The sequence below is a fragment of the Athene noctua genome, chromosome 1 (assembly GCF_965140245.1).
Source record: "Athene noctua chromosome 1, bAthNoc1.hap1.1, whole genome shotgun sequence".
Lineage (NCBI taxonomy): Eukaryota > Metazoa > Chordata > Aves > Strigiformes > Strigidae > Athene > Athene noctua.
Window position 1 is genome coordinate 81,220,981 of NC_134037.1, and position 19,065 is coordinate 81,240,045.

Genomic DNA, 19,065 nt, shown 5'->3' on the forward strand with positions numbered 1-19,065 from the left:
ACATGTATATTTGTTGATAAATCTTAGGAGGCAAACCTGAAAAGAAGCAAACTCCCATCAGAAACTAATTGTCAGTTAACAGGAAATTGGAAAGACAGTATTACTTGCTTTTTGCTACATCACTCACCTGTTATTTATAGACTGATTGCCAGTTTAGTGTGAATTAATTATGTTGCCTTTTTTATAATTGCTGAATTTTGGCTTTACATTTTTTCACAACTCTTCAGAATTGAGCTTTGTAAACCTGGACAAAGAATGTCATGCAAATATCCTAAGACTCAGTGCTAAGATTCAGTGCTTTGGTGTACCATAGGTTTTGATGCCTTCCTAGCTGTTCCTTCCTTTCAGTGGAATAAACTTTAGATAATTTTGAGTTTCTTCTCTTTCTCTGGGAAAATGTTTAATTTGAAAGGAAACATTAATGATACAGACTATGATTCCGTAAATCAACCAAAAGCACACTTTAGATCCAGTGGAAATTGAGGTTATGCTTTACATTAAGTATTGTGCTTAAGTATTTTACTGAATTGAGATCCAAAAGAATTTAAAAAGACAAGCAAGCATCATAAGACAGACATATCCTTACTAAGAGGTTTACAGATTCCTTTATATAAGCTATTTTTAACATCAAAGCAATAGTTATTAATACTTTGTCCTCTCCCTGATTCGCCAGTAAGCACTTAAGGGAAGGACCTTAAACAGACTGTAGACAAGAGTTTGAAGCAAACATTTCCCATGCTGGAGATTTATTCTGTCATTTCTTTAGTCAGTGTTAGCAAGAACAGAATTCCTTTGAGATTTCTGTCATGTAAAATACATATATAAAATATATCACTTTTAGGACTGTTTATTTAATTTTTACAGTGCTAGAGACTAGATCTAAAGCAAGAATTCTTGAGTTTGCAGTGCAGCTTCTGGAAGCCATTGCTTCTACACACACACACAGAAAAATTAGAAAAAGAACAAAGAAAAGGTGGGTTTGTTACTGGGAACTTGTAACCTCCAGTCCCTCTAGAGACATATTTACAAAGCAAAAAAAAATCAGAAATGTAATCTACCAGTTTTATGATCGATAGCCCATGGTGCACTAGCATCAAAAGCATGATTGTGTTGGATTTGCTGACAACAGGACTTCCTCACAACTGTACTATGTACAGGGGATTCTCTGGAGGACTAGCAGATGCTGCAGTCTGTGATACCATACCTGGACTAGCAGAAGTAGCCTTGCTTTAATTTGTAGGCATACCTGGTGAACCAGAAGGGACCACTGCTCTCTCTGATGTAACTTCTCTTGCATATGTAATATGGCATAATCAAGGTGCTAAAAACTGTCTTTACCAGTTGTACTAGGCAGTATCTCTCTTCTAGACTGCAAAGTATAATGTGTGCCAGTGACCATATATTTATAAATGGTTTTGATGTCCAAGCCTCACTGATACATGGTCTTGAAAAAAATAAGTTAGATTTTCCCCTTATTACCTCTCGAAGTGGTGCTAAGGCTTTTGATAACATCCACAGAGAATGAACTCTGGGCTGTTATGTGTATGGAATAGGAAGAACCTCATGACTGAATCCACTGGATTGTAAACCAACCACCTTTGGAGACTCAGGCTTCAATATAAGGGATAAATACAGATGTCTTCCTCACTCAGTTTGCGTAGCAAACTGATTCAAACTTGGTCATATAAACAGCAGAAAGCTTATTGAAATGTATTTGTCTGAGTAAAATTATGAGAATTTATGTCTGCATATAGACTGTGTTTATAAAACAAAAGATGAACTCCAGTTTTTTCATAATGGGCTAAATTTTCCGTTGTTGTTCTATACTAACCCAAGTGCTTTCAAAGAAATTCTTCAGATGCAAATAACACTGTGACCTAGCCCTGCCTGTAGAAAATAACTAAAGAAAATAATAATGCTAAAAATTCAGGGAAACTCCAAGTATCCTACTTAAACCAGGACTATTTTAGTCTGTATTGCTTTTATTTTTTCTAGGTTTTACCTGAATATATGTCCTAATATGTCTTGGCCACAAGTCATACTCAACAAAAGAATTGCCTTGACCTGAGAAATCAACCTCCTTAGGAGAATATTTTTGTGAGTTAAGGATCACAAATGAATACGTTAAATTTATAGTACTCATTCTGAAATGGTTTGCTTTTGGTACTCTGCAAGTGACCTGCCAGTTACAATTAGCCAGTAAAATTAGCATAAGCTTTTAGGTTTTGGAAGATAGAAAATAATGTCTCAGGAAATTCTACTTTATGTTAGTTATCCGGTGCTTTCATCTGATTAAGTCAACCTAAATTAATTTAGCAAAGAGTAATGGCATTTGGGAGACTTACAGATGCAGGGCATGAAATTACTGCATTACATATCCATGCTCTGTAATGACTTCTAGTGCATATTCTTTTTTGTTGGTTCAGAGAAATAGGCCTTTGCTGCTCACTAAAGGCATTTGGAGAGTGGTATTTACAGTATTATCTTTTGATGACAAAATGTTGCTGCTGGCAAAAACCTCATCAACATCGGGTCATGTAATAGTAGCTCTCTTTAGTGGTGGATTTGTGTAGAAACATCTCCATTTTAGCTCTTTTTGTATGTTGAAGGCGATTTCCAGAATTTTTTAAAAGACTTTTTCCTTCCAGAGTTAGAAAAAATGTATGTATCTGGCTGCTAAAATACCATAGTGTTTGCTGAGATTACATTTTATACATATGCCTTGGTGCCTTTGCATGTATTTTGAGATTTTTTGTTTCTTCTGCATTTCTTTATGCCTCCACACTCCTCATTTCTTCCTTCATTTCACAGAAAATATTGTGAGTTTGCCACATCAAATTAACAAAAGTAAGAATTATAGCAACAGCTTTCAAAAATAACCAGAAATGCATTGAAAACACTGAACATGGGACTATATGGGTTCTGATGAAGACACCAAATTGTAGCAGCGTAGATGCTGCTGTCTGTATGTGAACTCATTGCCTAAACTCCTGCTGTAGTTTGTGGAGATGCACCAGCGCAGTCAGTGGAGCCTAGAGGGTAGCCCACCTCATTGCAAAGCTGACATCTGCACCTGGCCAGCTAACTAATTAACTGGACCTCACTGAGTGGGGTGACTAGTTTTGATCTCTATGAAGGTATCTGTGCTTTAGATGAACTTTATCTCACCCCAGTATGAGTTGAAAATGCAGGTAGTATTCTTTTAGAGCTTTTGTATTCTGAAAAGACCAGAGGAGAGAAGGTTTTTTGCCTTGAAGGAGCTGGATACTTTGGACCATGTCTTCAGCAGTTGCCAGTTACTGTAGCCTTGGGACTAGGTTCAGTCTTGATGTGGGTGAAGAACGCTACATGACAGTGCAGATGCTTTCCATCACCTAATGGGAAATGCAGTTCCTTGAGGAGAGCTCATGTTGGACTGTAGATGTCTTAGGTTCTCCTTGCTACATCTGTTCTACCAGCAGTTTATATCCCTGTGGGATTATTGGGAAAAAAGTTTGACATTTTTCAGAGGATATATGCCCTTTTTTGAGCTTGAGTATAGACAAAGGAAGGGTAGTTTAATCCTTTTCACAATGGCCAGTGAAGTTTAGGATTTGTTTTGTTATCTTGAATTTAAGAGCCAAATTTTTCTAACAGTCTGCTGTGGGAGCACTTCCATGAAAAATAAATATGGTGAGTTTAACTGATAATATTGTTCATGTTAAAAAAAAAAATTCCTGAAGTACTGAGTAATTTCAAAATACAATCTGTACACCACACAAATGAGAATAAATAATACTCAGTGTAAAATTTCATTTATTTTACTAATGCAGGATGCAAAAAGTCATCCATAGTTTGGAATATACTTAGATATGTTCTTAAGGTCTTTAGAGATTCTGGTGATAATACAAATTAAAAGAGATGGGATTAAATAACATATAATTGGCTAAGACAGTGTAGTTTCACATATTTACTATTCTCTTATTATTAATAGTTTCGTATTCTGTGTCCTTAAAGATTGAATGGGAATGGTGTGACATTATTAGCACTAATAACTTATATGTCCATTGATCAGTTGTGTAGTTTATTTAATGAGCATTGTAAAGTGATATTGAAAAATTATTTTTTTGTGATAATCTGCTATGATCAGCAAAATAAGAGAGAGGAAGACATTGTTGCATTTCTTTGTACTTACTGAATGTGACTATGATTCATGTGTAAAGTTTTAAACACATGAAATGAGTAGGTAGAAATTTAGGGCCCCTGGCAGTCAATGGCAGAACTCCCAGACAGCATTTGAACAACCATTCATACTCTGACTGCATGCTACTTGTTCACCCAGTAGTTCACATTTCATCTGGATCAGGCACAGACACATGATGTAGTGCTTGTGCCAGCTCTCTGTTTGCTGCCAGCTTTATGCTTAGATGCTTTAAGCAGGTGCTAGAGGACAAGCCATACATGATCCAGCATAAAATAAGGTCAGCCCAGAGGAAAACCTGTTCTGGCATAAAGCCTGCTGAGGCAGGGTCACGCTGTGAAAATTCTTAACACATCCATGCATAAAGTAGTAGACCATGTGTTTATAACAGTTTGCACCCAGAGCAAAGAATCCTAAATAAGAATTCTTTGTCTCCTCAAACTATGACTATAGTGACTTCAAGAGTGCCCAGATTTCAGCTACTGTACCTGGATATTCTGTTAATGTAGAATTATCTTCAGTTTCATTTTTGGCTTTGGCTGTGCACACATGGAAGGAACATATAGCTTTTAATTTAATTTTCTGACAACAGAGTAATGTTTTATCACTGCTATTTTGCTACAGACCATCAGTTTCAGGGCTTTAATATTCTGTTACAAGATTTTATCGATTAACCCCAGAGAGCTTGATCCAGCAGGAATTTCATTCTCAAAATACCATCTGGGAGAATAGTGAAGTGCACCTACAGTAATGTAGTATAGGCTGTCTGCAAATGCACATGAAACTAGTTAGTATAATGTCTACTGTGAATACATTCTTAAAAGATTAAAATAGGGAATATAAAGTGTTAATGTAACTAGCAATTATGTGTCTATATCTATACCAAAAAGCTGCTTGCACTTCTCTGTCTGTATAGTCTGAATCTGTTGGCAGAGTCTGCCAGTGAGACTGACTAATGTGACAGGGTGACATTCTAAGATTTGAGTGCAGTCTTTATTGCCTCGTCATCTGACTGCTTTACAGCATTTGTACGTATGAGTTTTTCTCACATGGAAACTATGTTGGTTGTCAGTGAGGTTTCTGTTTTGTTAGCTTGCTTTGTTTTGTTTCTCAGGGGCAATTGTTCCAGTGGGATCCCTGTGTACTGATCATTCCCTGCAAGTAACCTTCTTACAAAGGACCAAGACAAACCTTATTCCATATTCCAATGGTCACATTCATTCAAAACTGAGCCTGGCTAATGTCCTCCTGCTATGCCTATCCTGGCAAAATTTAGCCCTGAAGTTAAAAACACCAACATGAAAAAACAAAAATTACATTTTATTTCAAAAGAAATAAATGTAAGAGTTTGTGTGTCTGCCCAGTCACACCAATTCTAATAGCCATTCCTTTCTAAGCATAGGAAAATTAATAACTCACAGAAAGAAAAATGAGTAACAGTTCAGGGACTTTGTGTTTGTTCTCATTAATTGCTGCATTTTCCAGATGTTGCTTTTAATATTGACTGAAGATAAATTATGTGCAGTTGAAGATGTGTGAGCTAGCAGGAGAAAAATAAGATCCAGTTGCATGTTCACAGTTACATACCTATTACAAATTAATTACAATTTTTCTAGAACTATTTTGAATCAGGCTTATTTTGCAATGTGAATATTTGAGATCTGAAATCAGTTATAACAGAAGGAAATCAAAATGGATATCATAACAAACTGAGAAAAGAGCACAGGGAAGAGGAGGAAGAAAGTGTTTTAAAAGCTTGTTGCCTCTGTTTTTCAGTAGGGATTCCTAGTAAGTTGTGTGTTGGCCTGCAAAACTGGCCTGGCCAGTATTCCATTCTCAAATTTGCTTGTATTCAGCATTAAAGGTGGGGCAGGTGCATAATTTACAGCAGAATATACATGTATGTCCAAAGAATCCTACTCACTCTGAATGCATTACGTCTATATTGGAAACTCAGAAATTGATTTACATAGGAAAATAGCCTGACTAGGAGTAGTTAATTAATTGCAAACCACTGAATTACATAGGAAAAACTGGTTTTTTTCCCCCATTATTACCTCATTTCAATCCTAAAGGCAGTGTTTCCTTCCAACAACTGGTGAGGTGTCAGCCACACTCAATGATGGGATGTTCATTCCCAAACCTGTGTTGTAAATACAACCATTAACTGTAGCTGGACAAACCAAGAGCATGGGAATAAGTTGCTAAAATATAGACATCTAGTGCCTTCATATGGCCTAAGATATCTGATATCTGCATGGTCTCGGAGTTATGACAGTCTACTGGAAATATGTGATGTTCTGGCATGTAGGTTTGATAGTCCAGAGTACCTGAAATGACATTGAATTGAGCCCTAAAAACTTCAATTCAAGCCATGAAAGGAAAGTAGAAGGCAAAACTATCGATTTTAAATGTCTTCAAACATATAAATTGGCTATCAAGTCCACATAATGATTCTGTCAGTGGGAGCTCAGTACATTACAGATGGGCACTCTCTGCCAAATTCTGGACAAGTTCAAATCCAGATTTTACTACTATGAACTTTATAGCTTGGCCGCATCTATAGGTCAGTTCCCTACACAAGAAAAGGCACTAGCATTTTTTCATGACATCTGCAACTGAAGTTTGAAAGTTTTGTGATGACCACAGATCTGGGTTTTGAGTCTTGTAAAATTTGTATGTGCTGGAAGACTACAGCTGGTAGAGTATTTGTTGTTTTGCCTGTTATCTCAGCAAGTTGTTCATTGAAGATAAAAACATTGTGTGATGAAATTGAGTAAAAAAACTGATACAGAGGAGGACTGGATACTTCCAGGCCAACAGTCTTTTGGATTGGTTTTCATTGATAACTCTCTAAATGTTCCCTCTAGAGTTCCTGAATAAACTTAGTTATTTGGAGTGAACTATCATTTGTGATTTATATTTTACTATAAACCCAGCATTGTTAAAAAACTATTTGGGAGGGAGACGTGTGAGGCACTGTCATGTCTTGTTATATACCCCTACTGTTTTATTTTTAAATATTTTGAAAAGTAGGATGTAGTTCTCTTTTCTTCCATTTTTTGTTATTTTTCTGTCAAGAATCAGAATAGTTTCAGAGTAATATTCTTTTAGAATACTGGTTTCAAGATACTTCTTGTCAGCTGAAAAACTGGTGGCTTTGAAACTACTGATTGTTCACACCATCAGGGCCAATTTATAAATGGTTGACTCAGTTCCTAATGGAGAACTGTCTTACTTTTCAGTAGCAATTTTAAATTTTAGACTAGTCTTGATTTAGCTGTTACACAAAGAGAGAACAGTACTCTTCACCCTCTTCACCTGTTAAGAAAATTACTCTTCATACTCTTCGGTGCTCTTGCCTTGCCTTGCCTTGCCTGTCTAAAGTTGGTAAAAGAAAATTACGGTTTTCTTTCAGTTCTTTCAGCCTCTTCCAAGAATCTAAAACTTTCCAGACCTCCCCACAGTGCTTGTATATTATGATATATTCTTAATTTGCAGGCTGCTGGATCATGCTTATTATAGTACTGTCCTATCTTTAGTAATCCTTTTCACAAGGATTTTAATTTATTTTCATTTCATTTTACGTATTAGAACAAAACCTTTATAAAGATCAAGCACTGACATTTCAATTTTTTTCCTCCCACTACAGGGGAAGATACTCCCATCCTAAAACATTAAAAAAATAAGAGTTCTGTTTTACGTCCAGTTGATCTTTATGCTCAGGATGTTCCAGGGTTTTATTGGATTCCCACTGTGAGAGAAAAAAAAAAAAAAAAAAAGAAGAAAAAAAGAGAAAGATCTGTTTTATGCAAGGTTGATAATTTCCGTTTTACTGCATGTGTTAAAATTTGATGCCAAAAGATACTAATCTCTCCTGACCATTTTTAATTATATCACATTACTTTCTGCAGCAAGTAAATGACACAAAAGTCCTGCTTGAAGTTCAGTTTTTAGATATGCACTCCCCCACCTACCCGCAGCTTTCCACAGTTTACCAGACATCAGATTACATTATCATAAAAGCACCAATAAACTTCATAAATCCTATGAAGGCTGTCAGGCTAACAGTCTATATTTTAATCGCAGATGCAAAAAAAAAAATCACATAAATTATGTTACTGCACAGAAACATTTTGAACTGGATCATATCTAAAGACATAATCCTCTGGGAAATAGATAAATCTTTCAGACAAGACAGTCTGGATCTGACTATGGCTATACTATGATCGCTGGGTGATATATAGAAGATAGGTTTTCCAAATTTTGCAGGCAGTTAGAAGTCCAGCAGGGTTGACAGTAGGAAGAGTTGCCAGGACTTCCATCATCATCCCAATGACCTGATAAGAGGAAATGTCTATGCTCCATGAAGAGATGCCTTCCCTTCCCTGTGCCCTCATAAGCAAACAAGCCTAAAAGCAAGAACATATCCAATAATCTTTGCAGATCTTTATCAATTCAGTAAAGGCAAAATTTTCCTTGATTCTGATGCACCTTCTTGGTTAAGAGGGCCAGCTCAAGTGTGAGCATATAGAACTAGGCATCTAAATTTGCGAACTGGCATCTAAACATTTGTCCTATTTTTTTCTGAAATATTAAGAATCCAATACTACTCTTGAGGTCAAAAAATATATCACAAAATGAAAGACATACTTGCAATGTCAGAGAGCGCTGAGACTCATATTTTCAAAACATCACTAAATTGGTAGTTATGCTCTTGAATAAGAAGAAACTGTCTTTAGAGTATAGATATAGAAGTAAGAAAATTATTCCATCATTCCAGGGATATCCACAAAACTCTTTCCTACATTTTGCAAGGTTAAGAACTCCTTATGTCTTCATCTGTGAGCTGATAAAAACTCTGAAAAATGCTAACTTCAAGAAAACCAAAATTTTAAGTTTCACTCTTAATTTTAATCAAAGTCATCCAGTGAGCTGTTCTGGCAAGATTATTCTGGTTTTATAAGACAGACCAGACTGTTCTGAGGAAAGCAATTTTCTATTTCTTCCATGAGGATAAGTCAAATGACCAACTGTTCACCTTTCCAATACTTGTGTAAGCAGTGTTTTAAAAAAAGCCAAGACCTCTTATGGCAAAATATTCCACTGTTAATATCTCATGTGAACTGTGGAATTCTACTGATTGATCTGGCCACATTCTGCACAAAAAACTCTGATTGCTGTTAATGGAAATATGGCCATGGAAGGACTGGTAGCCATGTAATCAGCCCTTATGGCTGGAGTCAAAGCTTTACTTCAATTTCCTGACATGTACATTTCTGACAATCTGAATTTATTTCTAGATGTTGCCTGGTAGATCAGGTTATGGGCTGTCATGGTGGTTTAAATTTGGAGAGATTTTTAATGGGATGATATACCACGTATGACTTCCAACTTTATTATTTGCCAAACCATGTATCTCTGAACAAGCTTCCTGAAAAGATTGACAGCTCTGTGCTACAGTTCACGCATCGCTTAATTATTTTCCAATAAATTCTTGGGTTTTTCCTTAATTCTTGAAAAAAAAGCCATGTGATGCAGGAACTTTTTGAGGCTTCATCATTAATGTTAGATTTTCCATTTAGTACAAAAGCAAGAGAAATTCAACTCCTACAAGGATCTCTGTGGAAGGACTGGAATTCACCCCAAAACCTGTCCATTGGCCAGATGTCTGCAATGCAGCTATAGCATCAGTCCAAGCCTTTACTGCAGCCTCTGCTTCTATGGACTGTTAAGATCCCAGGTTAATGCTGTCATCCATGGATCCTTTTCCCTAACCTGCCCTTAATGCAATACACTGTCTTTTCTGTTTGGGACCAGCTCAGTCTCTTTCCCATGAAAAGCCACACCAAGGGTCATAATTGGCACAAGGAAACTTGTTCTAGTCAAATTTCATTGCTCACGTACATAAAACCACTTTGAAATCTTGTCATCTGCAAGATGCTGTATATACCCCAAGTGTTGTATTATTACTGGCTTGCTTTCTGCTTCACTCCACCCTGTCCATCATGCTCTATCCTCTCCCATAGCAGACTGTTCCAGATAAATGCTAGACACTGCGTTTTCCCTTCACTCTGCACTGTCTAGAAAAAACATTAAGTATTGTTGCCATAATGCTTTAGAATTCTGTGTTACTGGAGAAGAAGCAGTGGTTGAAGAGACAGGCCACTGTTTTTCATTAAGCTATTTTTAATACCTGTTTTCATTTAAGAACGGCAGGCCAACTATCTGCATTCAACCATAAATAAAACTATGTTTAAATAAGATTAAGGCTGTAAATTAAATTTCAGATCTTAAATTCTCTTGGTGCATTACAAAACACAAGAGAAAAGAGAGGACAAAGCTTAATATACCAAACTGGTTGAAAATGCAGCCTTCTATGGAAAAAAATAACTTCTTAGGGAACTCTTTCTGAAAAGATAGGCATTTTCAGCTAAAAAATTGTATTTTCAAGATGAAAAGTCAAATAACAAAACAAACCTTCAAAAAGCTGAATAGTTTTGGCTCAAAACTCAAAATCTTCATTGGTCATTGTAATGCCTTGTTGGAGCTGTAATTTAAAAACTTCATTAATCCCTTCTTTTTCAGGGGCTGGGATCTTTAGTCTGACTATACATGCAGGATATAATGGTCTCTGCATTTTAAAAACTCTGAGATACCTCAGAAAACTTGTAGGCACCTTGGATTTTGTGGTCCTCTGGGAAGTTCAACACAAAGAAACAACTTGTTGTGGGTTTTTGGTTTTGTTTTGTTCTCATTAAAAATCACATTTTTTATTAAAAACAAACACTTTGAATGAAAAGCATCTTTTCATTTAAAGACTTGGTTTTCTAGCAAACACAGTCACAATGGAATTTTTCAACCAACCCTATTATAATAACAAGCTATGAAAAAATTTATATTATCACCACTTAAACAGTGGGTTACCTTGTTCCATAGTCTTCAGTGAGATCCTAATGTTATTTAAATTTATCACTTTCATTGTTCTTCCGTGAGTAAAGACAACTTATCAAAGTGAAAGGACTTTTATTGTCCTTTATTTGACTGGCTGCTTAGATGCAGTTTTTGTTGGACTAGAATACATTATAATACATAAATTCCTCAAATGTAGGTGACCTGTAATGCCCTTGAATTGTTTTCCAGTGCACCCAGTTAGATCACGGCAATAGACTGGTTGATGTTTGGTCTGAAAGCAGAGGAATATTAAATCAAATGAATGCCTCTTGTGCCTGCAAAGCTGAAATACAGTGTTCTTGCAGTTTCTAATCAGGTTTAAAAAGCAATTTAAGGTCATTTTTGGGACATGGTTTTTAGTTCCTTTGAGTTGATACAACAGAGAAACAGCAAAGCCAAAAATATCAATATAAATGTCAGTGGTTTGAAAGGTCACTTCCCCTTTCCCTACCAATGTCCCTAGTACGTAACACTGACTTGTAATGTAGTCACACATCCTGTAGTTCATCCCTTTAACTAAACAGTCCAATATAATAATAGCAAATGACTGTAGGAGGAGACGTTTTAGTTTCAGCAGGCGTGAAGCCTCATTTTACTCATAACAGTGTAAATAGGAGTGACTCCACTGCAGTTAGAAGGGTAATGCCACTGGAGGCCTTATGGGAAAAGAAAAGAATCAGGTCTGGAGAGGTTTTTTGTTTTTGTTTTCTTTCAATTTTCCTCTAAATGGGGACATCAGTAGTACAGGACTGATGATGATGATGTTGTCTCTCTTGGAAACACAGTGCACGCTCATTTTTTAAAGTAGATTGTATGTGGTATACCAGTCTGCTGGATCAGTGTTAATAGGACAGACCACCCTGATCCTGCTGCTATTGCATAGCTGCGATTCCTTTTGACTTTAATGGATGTGCTGTCAGTACAAGGACTCAGCTACTCCACTTGTATTGCCAGCTGAAAGAGTGAACAAAGTATTTTCCCTTTATTACCTTCCTGTACAACTCCATTCTCTCCAGATGAGGTGTTGTATTTTGCACATTGAAGTATATTAATATTCAAAAGCATTGAATATTCATCAATACCTTTATGCATGTCTGGGAATATAATGTCACATAACTAACCATAGTGCTAACCTCAAGGATGTCATGGTGCAGATAGTTTCACTTATCAAAATGAGCCTGTGTGACTTTTATATGGAGCATCCCCTGTTCATAGCAAGGTAGAAGAAAAATGCCTTGCTTTGGATCTTTTTGTCCCCTGGATAATTAAGTTTGTGGGTCAGTATCTTTAAGCTTAATTCACCTTTTTTTCATACCTGTGTTTATTGGAGCCTTATGCAGTTTTAACATAGTCTTTGTTACTGATCATCCTCACTGTTGGTTGCACACACAGAACTCCCTGTTCTGTTTTCAGTCCTTTCTTTGCTGTCTGCTTTCTTTTCTGTCAATAGCAGATCTTCACTGTGTATTTATTGATTTTTGCCTAGGTACCATTCTCCAATCTCAAATGCTACTGTTTTAGGCTTTTCTTGTAACACTTACTTCTCACCTCTCTGTTCTTCCACCTTCTCTTTTTGACTGTTACAGTCAAAGGCCATAACCCTTATGAGGAGAATAACCAAGGAATAAAAGCTGTAGATCATGCTATGAATTTGCAGGCTGTATTCTGAAAATGCAGTGACTCCAAAACCAAGATGAGATTTTTTAGGAGCTACTAGTTGAACAGTGCAATGGATAGGAGAGAGAATTTGATTCCTAGATTGAGTAAGCATGGAAAGGTGTCATTACCTATCTGTGTAGGATTTCAGAGACCATTTCAGGGATACCTTGTCCAGTTGTGGTATCCATACTGCAGGATACTGAAGGATACCAAACTGTGGAAGCAACTAGGTGTTTGATCCTAAAGCTAGTGGAGTATATTTTTGGCATTCATCCAGTGCCATAAGTAAGAATGTTTCTGTAGTCAAGGCTGTGAGTTTTTTGTGGAAGTTAATTTGTATTTTTGAAATAAAACTTAGCGCAAGTGTTGTAACATCAACACTGTTAGTCTGAATGATCAGTGCTTAGAGTCTTGGCCTATATTCTGTGCCAATTTTACTTCCTCAGGATGTCACGGGGGATACTTAAGCAGCTTATGAAGTATTGTATGTGAAAGCATCTGACGTCAACTAGTGCAGGGAGACAGTGTGGTTTCACTGCTTACATTTGGGGCAGCTAGCCAGGAACTCCAGGGCTCTAAGCCTGGCTCTACTTCTGGGAGGGCTGCTGCAGTCTGGACAGATCAATGCAAGCAGAAGCAAAAGTTTCAGAGGTGGTTGAGATAGTGTCTAATAGAAGCTTGTTGAATACAATAAGGAGCTTTACAGGCTTAAGGCTTACCTAGTATAGAAGGTGGAAGTGAAGAAAAAGGTGTACTGACCAGCTGAAATAGTTGCATTTCTCAAAATTAAAAGGCACAACCCTTTCTCTCAGTTTCAATTTTGCATCTAGACTTCCTGCCTTTTGTTTTGTTTGCTGGTTTCTTTGTTTCAGTCATGTAAATCATGACATTGTGTTTTCACTCTTTTTCCTCGCAACTGATTGACAACTTCAGAGATCCCTTCTCTTCTCTCTGCAAACTCTACCTGCCATTACATGATTGCGATAAATATATATGTAGAACACAAGCAAAAAGATGTCCATGACTTCGGTGCAAGGGAGAGCCTGTGTCTTCACCTCCATATTATCTTAATCTAAATGAGCCTACACGTATGAGGCAAAGTTTCTGGCGTGCGGTGGTACTTGCTATAGGACTGTATTGTAGTCATTCACAAACGTGACCCAAGGCAAGGAGGTTTGTAAATACACAGGCTTTTCCACTCTTCTTTAGCCTGTGTTTATTCCTCCTGATTGATGAAAACAAGTCCCACTAAAGGCCCTTGTGGACTTCATTAATTATGCCAGTGGTTGATTGGTTTGGTCCAGAATGCTTTATAACAATAGACAGATTTAATCAGCAACAGCTCCAGTTGCAACAGCTTCACAGCCTCCTGGGAGCATCATGCACTGAGCTTCCTTTTGCCTTATTTTCAAGCCATTAAACAACCTTTAACCTTCCCAAATTAAAAAGAAAACAGAGCATACAATGTCTAATATGTAGAAAGAATAACAGAACTGCCTTCACATAAGCAATAATAAAAATGTTTTCTTAGGTGACTGAATGCCAACATTGCTGTTTCCTGTGATGCTCGTTATCTGGAAATGTTAAATATTTAGAATCTGTTTTATTTGAATAGTTCTGCCAAAACCAGTCCTTTGGATTTTCTCTGTTTGTTGTCGAGATCTTCAGAATAAATGAGTCCTGAGGCAAATGTGCATGTGTGTGTGAGGAGACAGGATATGGCAGGTCTGAAAGGGTTGAAAGTATGTGTGGAAAACAAGCAAAGCAAACACTTTGAAAAATAACAGTTTCTGAAACCTGTTCTTTACCATCACACACAATGGACTGATGGTAAGTATTTATGCAAGGCTTATTCCGTTGATACAGGTCATTTTTGTGGCACATTAAACACTTAAAACTAGTAATCTCCTGAGCACTTAAAGTAACCATGGATTGTAAAGGAGTAAGGATCATTAGTCACACTTTAAAACTGTAATTTTACTGATTCAAAAAATCTTTGACTTTGCTACTGTGCATCATCTAGGGACTGACTTTTCTGTTAGTGATCCCTACTGTATTCATAAAATGGTTTCAGTTTACAGGGGCAGAAATTGTGGCCTGGGATTTTAAACATGATAAGGGATCTTCCATTCTTTAAAAGCATAGGGATGTTTCACTATCACACCATATTTAGCATTACCTACACTTCAGATAACTATTTCTTTTTGAAAATAGAGATGAAAGTGGGGTGTAATTGTAATTTTTATTTTTAATTTAGATTGTCCTTGTTTTCTTCCAAAGTTTGAACGTAAAGCCAAGCCAAAGATTTGGCTTTGCTATTGAAACCAAAGCACAAGCTGAGCTGTTTAACCATGGCCATATGAGAAAAAGAAAAAAAAAGCAAAAAAAAAGAAAGAGCTACATAAAACTATATTAAAAAGTTGTTGGAGCTGAAAAAGATAGTATTAGAATATTCTTATTGGCCTTTACTCTTCTTTGTCTCTTCCTCTTTATTGCACACAAAACTTGGCTGAAATGAGTAAAGTCTTCTCTCTCAATCCTGTACTTCTTCGGTTATGAGTACTGTCTCTCTACGTCCTATATAAATAGTGTGTTTTGAATATAATGTGCTGGGGGGGAAGGACCTGTACAGCATTTAATCTAGGATGAGCCTTTGGATTTGTGCAGGGTTAAAGCCGTGCATTTACCTTTTGACCAGCCTTCATGTTATTTGTTGAATCTCATACTGAGGACAAAAGTTAATGCATTCTGGGATCATCATGACTCAACAGATGATAGCACTTTACAGAATTTGCTTCTTGATCTGTTAAAAGACATTTAATTGCACAACACAGTTCTTGTAATTAGAGATATGAGCAAAAATGTGCATGCTAGTTTTCCACCCGCTTCTTGCCTTCTCTTTGACAAGATGAAAAAGAGCAAGTCAATATAAAAGTGGCTGGGTTTTGATTCACCTGTTATTAATTAGCTTTTAAGGGTGCAATTATATTCTCAGCATTAGTGGGTTTAAAATGTTTTGATTTTTTAAATAAAGTAGGTTTGAAGGGTACATATCTGAGAGCCCTGGAGGTGGAATCGTTCTACTTAGCCACAGAAGAGGCAGTGGGAATAATGGTAGCATAAATTTTTGCATTATGGCTGTCAGAATAACACTCCTTGAAAGACTGAGGAATAAAGGAGAATTTGTTTCAGCAACCTGTTTAATCTCTATATTCCTGCTCAGTGTCAGAGGGCCAAATCTTACCCTTCAATAATGCCCATTCAGTCTGCTGTGAACTAGACAGAGGTACATATTATGTTGATAATTTTGTAAGATACGCGGAGACATGTAAAGGAGAACTACCTAAATGCAAAATAATATTCTGTTATTTTTTTAATGCTCTACGTATTTTTTTAGCTGTGCATCTTGGGCCACGTTCCTGTAAAATAGCCAGAAGTCCTCCTAGCTCCTGCTGACTTCTGCAACAGTAGTCAGGGTTCTGTCTGTAAGGTGGTTGGAAATCAGTTGATACTTAGAAAATAAAGTGTAGGTGGAGTGCAGTCACCTCAGGCAGGAGTTAAGCAATAAGGCTGGAAAACACTGCACGATGCCAACAGCATTAGCAGTGTGGACAAATGGCAGGAACATGGCACAAGCTGCAGCCAGAGATGCCACTGTACACCTCTGAAATTAAAATTACGTGGGTGCCTAAGGTCAAGTATCCAAAGTCATATCCAGGCATTGATGTAAGTATCTCAGTTTCCCAAATGGTGAACAGAAACATCTCCTGTTTCACTGAGGGGAAGCGCTGGGTTGATAAACATTCCTGTAAGCTGGCTGGCTTATTTAAGTGCCAAAGTATGAATTTAGGCACTCCAGTTTGCACATTTTGTTTTGTAATTTTTAGTAGAGCTATTCAAACAAATACTTACCCTCAGCTTACCTGGCAAAGACTTAAATTTTCACAGCTCTGTGGAAAAAGTGAACCAGCTTTATTTTAACTTCAAATATTTCTTTAAAAATGAGAGATTTTTCCACTGGCAGAAGACTAACATTTGCTGGTCAATATACTCATAAAGCAAGAATGGTAGCTTTGCGCAATTTTGTTTAATGAATAAGCCTTTAGATTGCTATAGCAAACTGGCCAGCTAGCCACCGTGTTTGGGTAAAGTCAGTGATTTTCATTTGCTGTAATTTTGGGTGGTGGCTTTTTTGTTTGGTTGGTTTTGCAGTTTGAATGCTATGGTGCTGCTCTGCTTTGGCAGGGTGAGACAGCTGTACCTAACAATAATAGAAACCAATGTTTCCTCTTATGTAGCAAAGCCAGTTTTCATCCCATTTGGCAAATAACTGCTTTCAGATGCATCCTTGCAGGATAGGAGAGTATTCTGTGCATATCCTTTCTCATTTTAGGGGAGACAGGTTAACAAAGTCAAGCAAGAGCACTGGAGATGATAATCCATCCTCTCTCCAGCCTTGTAACTCACTGAGAAAAAGGGGATGAAGGACTGTCTCCTCAGACCAGAAGATTTTTCACTCTCCTTGTGAAGCCTGATGCCGTATGATTGACCAGCTGGCTTAAAAGGACTTTTGATTTGTGTTCAGGTTGCATTCAAAGGTCCATTGTTAGAGGGTAGGGTGTAAACAGTCCTTGGATCAAGTCTGCCTAATGCAATACGCTTTGCAAAGACTTGCTCTCACTTTCACACGGTGCTGGTAAAGATTTAACAAAAATGTGCTATTCTTGGTTCAGTGCTGTCTCACATTTCGTAGTTGGTACAATAAATGTTTGACTCAGGATGTTTAGGATATACATTTTGGCTCTACAGCAGAATGTGTCTTTGAAATAACTGAGATTTATAATCTAATGTATCTAATGTATCTAACTTCGTGTTTCTCTGTCATTTATCTATATCAGGAGTAGATGTTAATACTTAAACATTTAGAGTCAGATTCTGTCACGCTTGTAAATAAAGACTAGCTTCTCTGTGAGTTTTCATCAATTTAGTGAATAGATCTCACACTGCTGTTTTATTCAGTCTAAATAAGAATGGCAAAATATAGAATTACATTTGGTTTAAAAACAGCTAGCTAGTTTGACCTCTTATAATCTGTACAATGGTAGTGTGAGAACTCAGTGAAGGAGAAAAAGAATTATAAATGAATAATTGAGTAATTTATATTAGTTATTCTGTGAGAGGAGAAATTTGGACACAAATAGTATTTCTCATTTCTTTAATTAAGAAGTTGGGCTAAAAATTAAACAAGCCGACAAACAAACAAAATGCTAAAATAGCAGGCTTTTGTGGAAAAACTGTTATACAGTGTTGTGGTTACAGTCTTTCTCACAGTACTCCTAGTATTTAGGTTCATATACCTAGGTTCATATACCTAGAGGTATGTGCAGAACCTTCCCTAAACCAGAAACTCCTCTAAAAATTCCAGTAGGCATGTGGATTTCGATTTTGGTTAAAGAGAAAGTCATTCTATTTTCATCTCTTTGTCTTATGGGCCCCCAAACTTTCGCCTATAAGTAGAAACACAATTTGTGTATTGCAGAAATCTTGATTTGATATAGTGCTGCTTGGCTACTCAAACCCAGGGTTAAAGTTGAGAAAATCCTGGTGTATACAGGTAGATTAAATTGGTTGTGATCATGTTCTTTTCAGCTAAAGCTAAATGGGAGCTGGTGGGCTCTGCTCTGGATCTTTATTTCCATGGGTTTAGTGTATTTCCAGATGATCTTCCTTGTGTATTGCAGTGTCCTTGCATATAAAACCACATAGATAAATGAGAGCATCTGTCTGTGATTTATCCTGCTTTGCTCAGTGGAGTAAAGTACATAAATTAATCTTTAGGGCTGTGTTGAAGCTATGAACTTTGTGTTTAGCCACAGTCATCTACCCAAGTTCCAAAAGTGCAAAATAGTGATCGGCTGTACAATGAGACCACTCTGCAAATGCACACAAAGGGCCTGAAATATTTGGTTCCCACAAGTTTTCACAAACAAGAAAAAATATGGGTAGGAATGTTGCCAGGTTTCTCCAGGCCTTGAGAACCCTCACGCTGATGTGTATCTGAACCTAATGTAAATCAAAACACGTGGCGCCAGATGAGTATTAACACTGTAATTTAGTCTTAAGTTTTGGTTGCCATCTAGATGTTGGGACTAAGGTTCAGTGTTTATTAATGTTACCTATTCCTTACAATCAGTACTTGGTCCATGAGCAAATATAAGCTTAACTGGAAACATACGTGCATGTGGATGTATTCAGCTGAGGCCTGATGTATT

The 19,065-nt window shown here is 37.0% G+C and overlaps 1 protein-coding gene across 3 annotated transcripts in view; it reads left to right on the forward strand.

The window, feature by feature from the left end:
- The window catches only part of SMOC2 (SPARC related modular calcium binding 2), a 144,933-nt gene that overhangs the window by 74,679 nt on the left and 51,189 nt on the right, over positions 1-19,065 (forward strand). The gene's annotated exons all lie outside the window — the stretch shown is intronic.